Here is a 13,018-nt window from a genome sequence, read left to right on the forward strand (position 1 = left end):
GATCTCACATTTGTTAAAAAGTACAAATAATTGAACAGTAATGATATGTCATCCCTTCCAAGAAATTGATATCCAGATTGTTCTTAATTGTAAGAAAAAATTAACTAACAAATTCATTTAGAGATGGAGCCTATCGATTACTGGAACAACAACAATTGATAAAACCTATTAAGCTTGAGGATATTGTGTCTACCTTGAAAGAGTTACAAGTAGATAAAGCACCTGGAATTTATGGACTAATTGCTGAATTTGTAAAAATCATTGGGACATGATTGGAGAAGAGGTAATTAAAGGGATTATGCAATTATTTACGACTACAAACTTTCTGAAGTGATGTCTAATGAAATTAAGAGCCAAATCTTATATAAATTGCCGATGGAGCAAGATGATCTACCTTTTAAATATTTGGGAGTACCATTATCAACCACGAAGTTGTTAGTTCACCAATGTCTACCCCTAGTTTAGAGAATGATAGCTAGGGTGAAGTGCTGGACATCAAATTTCTATCATATAGTGGCAGACTTCAACTCAACAAGAGTATTATATTTGTGATGCAAACTTAATGGGAACAAATCTTTTGATGCAAGGACATGGTATAAAGATGATATTGGCCCTACTGGAGAAAGGAAGAAGCCTGAAGCCAACATCAAGAACAATTATGTGACACTTAGACCTCAATATCCTTAAGTTGAGTTGAAACACTTGGTTCAGGTCAAGGGTATGATGCAAAGATACTAGTTCATTATGTGAATGACATTACAGAAGAAGCTTTCTACTGTAGACAGAGTCTTGAATTGGGGTATACTAGTGGATGTAAACTGCATTCTATGCAATAACGGTCATATAGAGAAACTTGATCACCTATTTTATGCTTGTCCTTACTATTTATATATCTCGAAAGCAATGTTGAACTAGTTAGGATATAACAGACAAGTAGGCAACTAGGAATATGAAGTCCAATGTATGATTAGCAGGGTCAAGAATAGTAGACCAAGAGCTAGAATATTGGAATACTATTTTGCTGCAATTACATACAACATTTGTATTGAAAGAAATAATCAGAGATTTAATTCCAAGAAGGGAAGCACAACACACAGTCTGAAGGAAATAGGTATTCAAGTGCATATTGAAGGACAAAGGCACAACAACTGCAAGCCTCATTTAGATCATTTAATAAGATATCCTACTTGCATGTTTTCCGCATTATAGTTGGTAGCTTATTTTTTTGAGTAAACTTTTTTGTATTTCAAGTGTTAGTCGGAGCTAGATCTAAGTCAAAAAAGAGTTAGTTATTTTTCATGGAGAATTTTGGTTGAATGGAAAATGTACTAATTTCAAGCGTACTGCAGAAATATTGTTGAAGGAAGATGACCCAATGCGACTCAAATAATACTACATAAATTTGTATCAACACTAAAACCTTATAAATACACAGAAACATCATTAAAATATACTAGAATTTAATGATTATCTTAGCAGATTCGCAATTATAAAATTCTAGAACTTCAGCTCAAAATCCAACTAGATCAGGATCAATCTTTGTTTAAAAAAGCAAAAAAACCAAATTACAGCGTTGCAAAACTCAGATAGCTTCAGCCAAATGATTTCTTTTTATCGGATATGAGTTATAATCTATCATAGTATATTTGAATATGATTCTTTTGATTGTCCTTTTATGTCTTTTTAAGTAATTCTATTCGCAAAACAAACTCGCAGTCCCAGAAAAAGTAGATAACAGAAACTACTTAATGAAAAATAAATTCATTTTTGTAAGAACCCATTTTAAGATCTTACAAGAAAATCATAACATCAACTCATCCATCATGGAAAGATTTCTATCCAGGGACACAGTAAAAAGAATAATCAACATGGTAATCTTAATACTTTTCATAGTACTCAGAAAAAGTATCAAAGAAATTGGTCATTACAGAGAATAGGATCAAAAAATACAAGACAATGGGGGCACAAACAAAGGGAAAACTATCGACAACAAATCTTAGGGCAAACTAAGAGAAAAAGAGAGAGATGTCATTAAAAGAAGGCAACAATAAGAAGCAGGGACGAAAGAGAATAAGGAGTAAGATCCATAGGTTCATGTTGGTCAAAATTAACGTAGAAACATCATAAATAAAAATTATAAAATGATACATTAGAGTATGATCTCTTGTGCAAATTTTTCAATTTTGGAGGCTTAATGCATGAAAAACATGACTTCTCTCAACATCCGATGATTCTGATGTCGGATCGAAATTTTGTCATTTCCATCATCTATGGATGGTCCTTTTGGTTTACTATGATGTTTGGTTAGGTTTTCGAGGCTTCTGTTTAGAGTGTGTACGATTAGGCATTTTATATTTTGTAGTGAAAACTAAAAATAATATGATAAATTAACACAATTTATAATTTCGCTATTAACAATTGAAAATAACAACAAGTACCAAAAGAAAAAGATGACAACTAAGACTATTTGTGTGTACATGACACCCAATTAACAGTTTGGTGATTAATCCATATTAAACAAGAAAGAGGAATTACTTGATCTTGTGGCCATATAGATGTTAGGACTTACACGATTAAAATAAAATTCAAAATTTAAGTAAAATTTTCTCTAACCTTTCTTGTGTGAACACCTGGAACAAGTGATGGTGGTTGTTGAAAATCTTCAAGTGGGTTATTAAGAACCTATTGCAAAAGAGGAAGAAAATTATAATAACGAGAAACTACATTTTCATCTAAAAAAAAGCCTTTTTTAGCTAGACAATTATTTCACCTGCTCTGATTTCAAATTTGCATCAATATTAGTTTCCAAAGACTCCACATATTCTAATATTCCTTCCTTCACTTTATTCAGTGTAATTTCTTCCATATCAATTTTTGCTTCCGATAATTTTCTCTCTGTCACTTCATTATTCCCTTTTGATTCCTTTTTCACTTCTAACAACTTTTTATCCATCGCTTCCATCTCTTTTTTTGCTTCATACATCTTCTGTATCATCTCAATTTTCAGAGCTGAGGTAGCGTTTTGAACTTCCATCTCAACCCTTGTACCGAAATATCTTTTTTCAGCCTGAGATTGTTTATATAAGGAGCCATCTACTTAGCTAGGAGATGCTCGTTTTCCTAGAGTTTGGCCAATTCCATGAGTGTTTGATCACATAGGTGACTTAGTCGTCGAACGTCATGGTTATTCCTTGACGTGTTACTTCCAAGTTACCTAAAATTCTAGACATTCCCCATTACCACATTATAAACCACTTTTGGACCATAGACCATCATTACAACAATGTTAGACTCTAGCTTCACCTAAGTCATTTTAGAGGTATTACATCTTGTACATGCATTGTTATGATCTTGGACTTACTTTGGTTATGTGATTTAGATATGCTTCTCTTCATATTGATATGTCATTATATTGACAAGATCCATGTTGCCTTAACTTTATTGACGATGTTTGTCTTGTGTTGGATATGGACTTGTATTAATGAATATGTGATCATTGGCTTGCATGTGCTCTTACTGGTGCATTAAGGCTTTGAAAAGGGACATAGCATGACGGAAACGAAAATGTCCTTTTTAAGCATTATTTCAAATGGTTGTATGGGCATATATCCATATTTAGTACAAGTGGTGTACTAACCCATATATCTATGATTTTTACTAATATGTAGGTTTCGTCCGTTGAGTTTTCTAAAAAGCCAATTGAAGAGAACTTGGATTCTCTTTTCGCCAAGTTGGGTAGGTCCTTGTAACATCCGGGGACCACTCGCTAGATGTAACTAGCGTCGTAGTCCTTGTAGAGGACTAAGACTAGCCTCTTAGCATTCATCATTACATTCATAGGTTAAAATGTGGATAATCTAAAACTTTTCTCTTATATTTATCATAATGTTTACATACACCTCTCAAGTACACATAAAATATATCATCTACAGCATACATAGACCCTTCGTATAAGAAGATTACATAGTCTTCTACTTTTATGCACACATATATAAAAGATACAATATACTCCTAAAACATATATCTCATTTCATAACCATCTAAACAAGAGTATAACAATTGGGCATAGCCCATACATTAATATAATAAAATCCACATATAGGGTATACAATCTTAGTAGTCAAACGATAGAAAATGAACATCCAGTGTTAGAAAGAGGCATTGTCCTCGAAGAGATTAGGACCTACCCAACTTGGAGAATGAGAATCCAAGTATTCCTTCAAAAGTCGTCATGAACCCTTCAACGAGCGGAACCTAAAATATTTGGGACAATGGGAGAAATAGGGTTAGCACATCACTTGTACAAAGAATGGAAACATATGCACACACTACATAGAAATCATTCTAAAAAGGGACATTTCATTAAAGTATGCTAATTTACTTGGGAAACACATTATGCACAATCAAGAACCGATACCAATTAATAAGCACATGTTCCTTAAGTCAATACAATGTACATCACAAGACCCACAATACCAAGTCTAGTCAAGTCAACATAAAAAACAACATAATTGAGCACATAATCAAGAAAATTCTATCATCAAGTTATAATCAGCAAGCATGTATAAGAGTTCATAACATCAAAACTAAAGCAAGACCATTACTCATTAACCCTCATTATGTCCACTAGTGCAATGACTAAGCAAAGCCCCATAACCTTAATAAATCAAATAAACCTAAAAAGAATCATGATCAATCTCTAACTTCATGTAGCATATCATTGAGAGTGCATACCATCATACTTTCGCAATAGAGACCAAACACATGTTCATAAGTGAAACTAAAATCATATTGTGTCATCAACATGTAAGATAATAATTTACATATCATTTAAATTTATAAGCATATACATATGTAAGAACATCCTTCTAAGCATTCCCTCAAGTCTAACTAGTACAATGTATAGGTAGATTTCCATACCCCTACCTAGAAAAAGCTAAATCCCTTAGGTCATCCTAGTTAGAGTTCACTTTATTACTTCATTTTACCTTTTGGGAACATCTTGACTTAACCTACATAGACCACATGAGCTATTGTGGAATTCGGTGTCATGTAACCCTTCACCTAAAGAAGGCAATCTACTTGCCAAGGTAGTACCAAAACATGAACATAACATCAATGTGGATCCACTAGCTAGTATTCCTATGGGGGCAACATAGTTCAAGAACTAGGAGATGTTTTTGGGGCCCTCTTTATGGTACATGCATTAAAGTCTCCAATATCATAAGTACATTAGTGATCCTACCTTCCTTTTGTGGGCATGGGCACTTCTCATTTCTAGCTAACTCGGTGCTAAGCTAGGGTCCCTTTAGAAACGTCTTTCATTTATAATCATAACTTAGTTTAGGCCATAGGGTCTACCCCTTATATAGTCATCCTCATAGCACAATAGGAATGGCATGAGTTTTCTCCTTTCATTACAATTCACTCATGTGCGGTTAGCACATTTACATAATCACATCATGACAAGGCACATAGGCAAATTCATCACCACCCTTATGTCATTAAATCTTAGCCAACAACTCAGAAGTCATAATTCAAAATATTCCAATTCAACAAAATTCATCACCACCCTTCTGTCATTACATCTTAGCTAACAACTCACAACTTATAATTCAAGACGTTCCAATTAAACATCATACTAACCCTAATCAATCTTATTATAGTGTATACTTCAGTAGAAGTTCTTCACTAAATACTAGTAATCATAGTTGAAATAAAGGGTTGAGATCACAAGACCTACCAAATCTCCTTCATAAATCATCATCCAAATATTTTACTATAAACCATCCGATATAACCCAACAATAGGTGTAATAACATCATTCAATAGTAATTAATACAATAACTAGGTCAATAGCATCATCACTATCCCAATTAACTTCAATTCACAAAATAGGGTTAGGGGAAAAGGGTTCATCATGAATTCTTCAAGAATTAGAGACAATCCCAACAATACATTATCCTAGGCAGTCCATGAATGAATTATAATAGATAACCAAACCTAAAGATCAGTACATTCTTCAATTCCAATCAATTTATACGCAAGATCCAAGATTTTTAGAATTTGGGGGAAAAGGACATGATCTTTATGAAATTACATCAATTAAAATAAATTAACCAACACTATAAACTTAATTAGTCATAGGAAATCACAATTTATCATCAATTTCAAGTTTAGAATAAAACCCATTAGAATAGGAAAATCCTTGAAATTGGGTGATTTAGAAATAAACTTTGAAATACTTCTTGGGGAAAAGAATCGCAAGAGTGAAGAACTCGTACCTTAATGAAGATTAATCGAATGAATTAAAGTAAAATCCTAGAGAAATTGGTCTTCTTCTTCAAGTTTTCTTTCTTCTTCAATGGAGGATTTAGGGAGAGAAAAAATAGAGAGATATGAGAGATTTGGGTTTTGTTTTTGGAAATTTTGTTTAGGTGAGTAAAAGATTATTTTAAAATGACCCTTACGCTTTATATAGTCATCCCCTAAATTTCCCAAAAGACATCTCACTTAAATGGGTCTATTTGTGATGTCAAAATGCTAAATTAGAATTTCAACAAATCTGGGAAGTGGTTGCGCGTCGCGAGGCTAATTTCATATTTTATTTTTGAAATCCACTTTGAGAAAGTGGACCTAGTTGATTGAACGCGTAGCGAGGCAAATTTTTCCACCCACGTGTCAGCTGCGCGTCGTGCAGTGACCTTCAAATATTGGCTGCCGCAAGTTTCCTTGGCAGCTTGCTCGCCAAGGTTTGGGTCCTCCTCCCTGACCCTTCAGGGGGTCCTTGGGGAGTTGTCACTGGACGTTTGGATCCTTTTTACTACAGTATAACTATTTAAATTATTTTTAAAAGTTTTGGACTTCATATGACCTTCCCAAACCTTCACAAAACATAGGGACGTCAACTAGTTCGATTTAGCTAGTTCCCGGACGTCATGGACATTTCTTGACACCTTGACTCTAAAACTTAATACATGGTTTATAACAATTATTTTTGACCTATAAACAGTGTTTTAAGGTATAGTTATTCATGTGAGGTTCTAGTTTAGGGCATGGACGTTCGGAGTGTTACATTACCCCCCCCCTCCCAGAAACATTCGTCCCCAAATGACACTAAAATCTTTTGAGGGGAAAGGATAGACTCAATTCAAGCAGCCCAACCAGCAACAATATAAAATCATCATTAGTAAAATATCATAGGAGTGCTTCACTACTCCATTGAACACATAATCATGGCTTTACACATAGCAACTTAAAACATCAATTTCTTCACATAAGAGCTTAACATTACCACATTAGGAATTTCCCTCTCAACAACAACATGAGTTATACATAACATACAGAGTCACGTATACAAAAACTCAACCTATAAAAATGTTCAATTTTTATTTCACATAGTCCACAACATACCAAATACATCAATAAGTGCAAAATTGAGCAAAAGGATATTTTTCACATGAAACTTCATTTTAGCAAAAACCTTTATCATAAATATGGACACCTTGGCAAAACAAGTCAAATTTAATTTATTCATTATTTTGATAATAAATTGGGACCACTAACCTAATCCACAAAGAGATGAGGATAACGGGACTTCATATCGGCCTTGGCCTCCATGTTTCTCCCTCCACTAGGCGGTTCCTCCATAGGACTTTTATGGAGGACACCTCTTTGTTCCTCAATTTATTCACTTGACGATCAAGGATTTCCATCGCAACCTCTTCGTAGGAGCGGTTCTCATCCATACCTTGACCGTCAATAGGAAGAATAAATCCAGGATCACCGTCAATTTTTAAGAATGAAGACATGAACACCAGATGAACCAAAGCTAGTTCAGTAGGTAGTCTCAACTCGTATGCAACCTTGCCAATCCTTTGTTAAATTTCATAGGGACCCACATAACGAGGACTCAACTTCACTTTCTTGAAAAATCTCACCACAATTTTCATGGGTGGAATTTTTAGATACAGTTTATCACCTTCTTCAAATTCTATGTCCCTTCTCCTATGGTCGGCATAACACTTTTGCCGACTATAGGCTATTTTAAATCGGTTCCTTATCATATGATATTTCTCCAAAGTCTTATTAATCAAATCCGTACCAAATAGTGAAGACTCACCCACTTCAAACCATCCCATCAGAGACCTACATCTCCAACCATTCAAGTCCTCAAAAGGAGCCATACATGTAGATGAATGGAAACTATTATTATAAGAAAATTCAACCAAAGTTAATGTTTATCCCAATTCCCTATGAAGTCGATCACACAAGCTCTAAGCATATCCTCGAAGGATTAAATAGTACACTCTGCTTGACCATCCGTTTAGGGATGAAAAGCGGTGCTTAACTTCATCTTTGTACACAAACCTCTTTTGGGTGACTTCCAAAACCTAGATGTTAAGTGTGCACCCCTATCCGATATGATGCATAATGGAATACCATGGCGACACACAATCTCATCTATGAAGATCCTTGCATAATTCTCGCCGAGTAAGTGGACTTGATAGGAATAAAATCAGTGGATTTGGTCAACCTATCAACAACAACTCATATAGAGTCATGTTGCGTTTGAGTTTGAGGAAACCCTACCACAAAATCCATATTAATTTATTCCCACATTGAAGTGGGAACTTTAATTTCTTGAAGTATTGACTTATCTTTTGGTGCTCGGCTTTCACTTATTGACAATTGAGACATTTTGCAATAAATTCCGCTATGTCCCCTTTAAAGCCTTCCCACGAAAAAACTTTTTAAGGTCATGATACATCATTCTAGAACACGGATTAATCGAATAACGGGACCCATGAGCTTCCTCAAGAATCTTTTTTCTCAAATCATCTACATTTGGAACACACAACCTTCCTTGATACTTCAAAACACCACCACCACCCCTAAGGAGAATGACTCATTAAGCTTATGAGGAATCAATTATTTCAAATCCATAAATAATTGATCAAGGCGTTTCTTAGACTTCACCTCAAACACCAAAGATGATTCGGAGTTATGATGGACCATAAACCACAAATTGGAGAATCTTCCAATCTAACACCAGAACGAGCCAACCAATGAACATCTTTCACAGGTCTTTCTTGGCTCCTTATACATTAGACACACTACTCATGGTCATACGACTTATAGCATACACAAACATATTGGCCTTGCCGGGGTGGTAGAGAACACTCATGTCGTAATCTTACTACAATTCAGACCACCTTCTTTGTCATAGATTCAACTCTTTTTGAGTAATAACATATTGCAGAATCTTCAGGTTGGTATACACAACAGCATGAACACCATACAAATAATCCCTCCATATTTTCAAGGCAAATACCAGGGTCGCTAACTCAAGATCATGAGTTAGATAATTCTTCTTATCCACCTTAACTTGTATAAAAGCACCTGCTACTACTTTGCCATGGTGCAAAAGCACACACCCTAAGCCCACTCGGGACGCATCAAAACATACAATGAAGCACTTGGTACCCTTCGGTAGAGACAATATCACGGCGGATGTAATCCTATCTTTAAAAATTTTGAAGTTTCTTTCACATGACTCCGACCACTGAAATTTAACACTCTTTTGGGTCAAGGTAGTCAAGGGAGATGAAATGGACGCAAAACCATCCACAAACCTCCTATAGTGTCCCGCTAGACCGAAGAAAATTCTAATGTCGATTAGAGTCAGTGGCCCAGGCCAATTTTTCACCGCCTCAGTTTTCCTTGGATCAAACTTAACTCCCTCACTAGACATTATATGACCAAGAAATGCCACCGACCTCAACCAAAACTCAGATTTTAAATACTTGGCAAATAGTTTGTTCTTCTTAAGCACTTGTAACACCACCCTCAAATGGTTCATGTGTTTACCCTAATTTTTTAATATACCAAGATGTTGTCAATAAAAACAATCACAAATGAATCTAGGTAACATTGAAACACCCTATTCCTGAGATCCATAAACGTCGTCGGTACATTAGTGATACCAAAGGACATTACTAAGAACTCATAATGACCATATCTTGTTCGGAATGCCGTTTTTTGTATATCCTCATCTTTCAACTTGAGTTGGTGATACCCTTATCTCAAGTCAATCATAGAAAAGTTGCTTGCCCCTTGGAGTTGATCAAAAAAGTCATCAATCCGAGGGAGAGGATACTTGTTATTAATAGTGACTTTATTGAGTTGGCGATAATCAATTTACATTCAAAGGGACCCATCATTTTTCTTCAGAAACAATACTGGAGCACCCCTTGGAGAAATACTAGGAAGAATAGATACTTTGTCTAGTAATTCTCTGAGTTGAGCCTTCCACCCTTTCAATTTTTCTTCAGCCATCTGATAATGAAGAATTGAAATGGGGTCGGTATCCGGTTGCAAGTCAATAACAAAATCAATTTTCCGTTCGGGAGGGTTTTCAAGAAGATCATTAGGAAAGATCTCTTGAAATTCCCTTACTAGGGGACCATCTCAATGGGATAATTTTTGGAGTCTAAATATTTGACTCTTACAATATGGTATAAACACCATTATGAGATCATCTTGCAAGCTTTTATACAAAAAATGGAACGACCTCTAGGAATAAAAGTTTCCCCCTTCCACTCTAAAACGGGTTCATTAGGAAAATTGAACTTGAAAATTCTTGTCCTATAGATAATGGATTAAAAACAATCATGCAATGAATCCATTGCTAATATGACATCAAAATCGACGACATCAAATTCAACAAATTCAACACGAATAAATCTATTGGGCAACATTGTAGGACAATTTCTATATACCCTTTTTACAACCACCCACTCACCCGCTGGGGTGAAGACCAAAGGTTCATTTAGAATATCGGGCAAAATGTCAAACTTTTATCTACCAAAGGAGTAAGAAAATAGAGGGTACCACTCAGATTAAGTAAAGCATAAACATCAATAGATAAGACTTCTAACATACCGGTCACCACATTGGGAGAACTCTCTTGTTCACCCCTAGAGCAATGTGCATAAAAGTTATTCTTCTTTGGAGGATCCACATTAGAACCAATAGCTTGAGCTTGCCCTCTACCTTTGTCTTTCCCCTTCAAATTAGGCAATCTCTAACCTAGTGTACACTCTTGCCACACCTAAAATAATTGTCCATCTCAACAAGGCAATCATTATAATACTTTTATCCACACTTTCAACAAGTTGTCTTTTTTCTTGAGGAGCTAGTGCTTTCCCTTTTGAGACTTAGGGTTAGACACCCTAACATCACGAGCATTGGGAAATTTGGAAGAGAAATGTTTGGAGAACCTCTTTTTGAACCTTGGTTTGTCTAGGATATCAAGTCTACCCTTTGAAGAACAATCATCATAAGACTTTGACTAATTGGCATCCCTACTCTTTCTCTAAACCCTAGTCTCTTCCACTTTTTGAGCATTAACTATGACACGAGAAGTGTTCATATTATCATGTAGCATAGCCGAACGACATTCTTCTTTCAAGTAATCCTACACCCCTGTCACAAAGCAGCTCATTTCATCCATAGGGTCGGAAACCAAAGAAGGATCATACTTTGATAATTTAGCAAATTTCAAAGAATAGTCAAGCACAGTCATACCTCCTTGATGAAAGTATATGGATTCTGCCACCTTAACTTCCCTCTTTTCCCTTGGGAAGAACCTATCAAGAAAATCCTTCATGAAAATCTCCCATGTAACCGGTCTACCCCTCATAGGCCTATTGTCTCTCTATTGAATATAGCAAGTTTGAGCCACGTCATTCAGGTGGTAGGTGTCTAACTTGGTTTTTTTACTAGTAGTCAACCCCATAACATAGAGTATTTTGTAGACTTAATCAATCAACTTTTGTGGGTATTTATCCACTTGAGACCCATAGAAAGTAGGGGGATTCATCCTTGTGAAATCCTCAAGTGGGAGGCCATAGTGCTAACATGTTGGTTTCCTCGGGGTACCACCTCCCAGTTAGCTTTGTTCGTCATGGATTTAGCTTGAGTACTGACGGCTTATGCTTGAGAAGTAATGGCTTTGGAAATTTTGAGAAAAGGCTGCCCTTAAGTCCCATCCTTCAAGGCCGGAGGATTGGCAAGAGCTTGATCATCATGAGCAACTTCTTCAAGAGGAGTATCTTGATTTCCACGGGGAGGAACTCTTGCATTAGCAATCTCTTCATCAAGTCTTCATGCGGCTGCCATTCGAGTTTTCATACCTAAATCAAACATACAAGGTTTAGGTGAGAGCACACATAAAACAGACTCTAGAGGCACGTTATTGGATTACCAAGAAAATGAGAATTTCCTAAGAATCATATAGCTTCTAACACATAAGTGTGACGCTCTTCACAATTATGAATACGAATCTACATAGACGTGGTTTAGTGAGACATCAATCCTAAAGATATTCAACTCATGCTCTCATACCATGTTTGCCACATCCGGGGGAAGAGGACTACGAGTAGCCTCTTCTGATTCATCGTTACATTCATTTGTTAAAACTGACAAAAATTTAAAACTTTTCTTATATATCTATCTTGAGATTTACATAGACCTCTCGTATACATATAATATATTCGTGTCGAAGATATATAGACCCTTATTATAAGAAGATTATATGGTCTTATACTTTTGTGGCACACATATATATATAAGATACAATATAGTATAGACACGGATGTCTCATATTATAACCATCTAAACAAGAGTATAACAATTGGTCCTAGCCCATACATCTATACAATAAAAGCCACATATATGTTATACATTTTTAGTACTCAAATAAAAGGAAAGGAACATATTGTCTTGTTACGACCCGAGGATATACCCTAGAAGTTATGGTATCCTCAAATCGTCTCACGGCGTCGTCCACCTCTTGAAAGTCTCAGAAAAGCCTTTAAGACATCGCATTGCATAGTCCTAAAAATTGCGTAAATTGAAAACTTTCCATTGCACGTCATATGCTAGAAAAAAACTTCATTTATATACATATACATACATACATACATATATATATATATATATATATATATATATA

The sequence above is a fragment of the Solanum pennellii genome, chromosome 12, assembly GCF_001406875.1.
Source record: "Solanum pennellii chromosome 12, SPENNV200".
In the NCBI taxonomy this organism is placed as follows: domain Eukaryota; kingdom Viridiplantae; phylum Streptophyta; class Magnoliopsida; order Solanales; family Solanaceae; genus Solanum; species Solanum pennellii.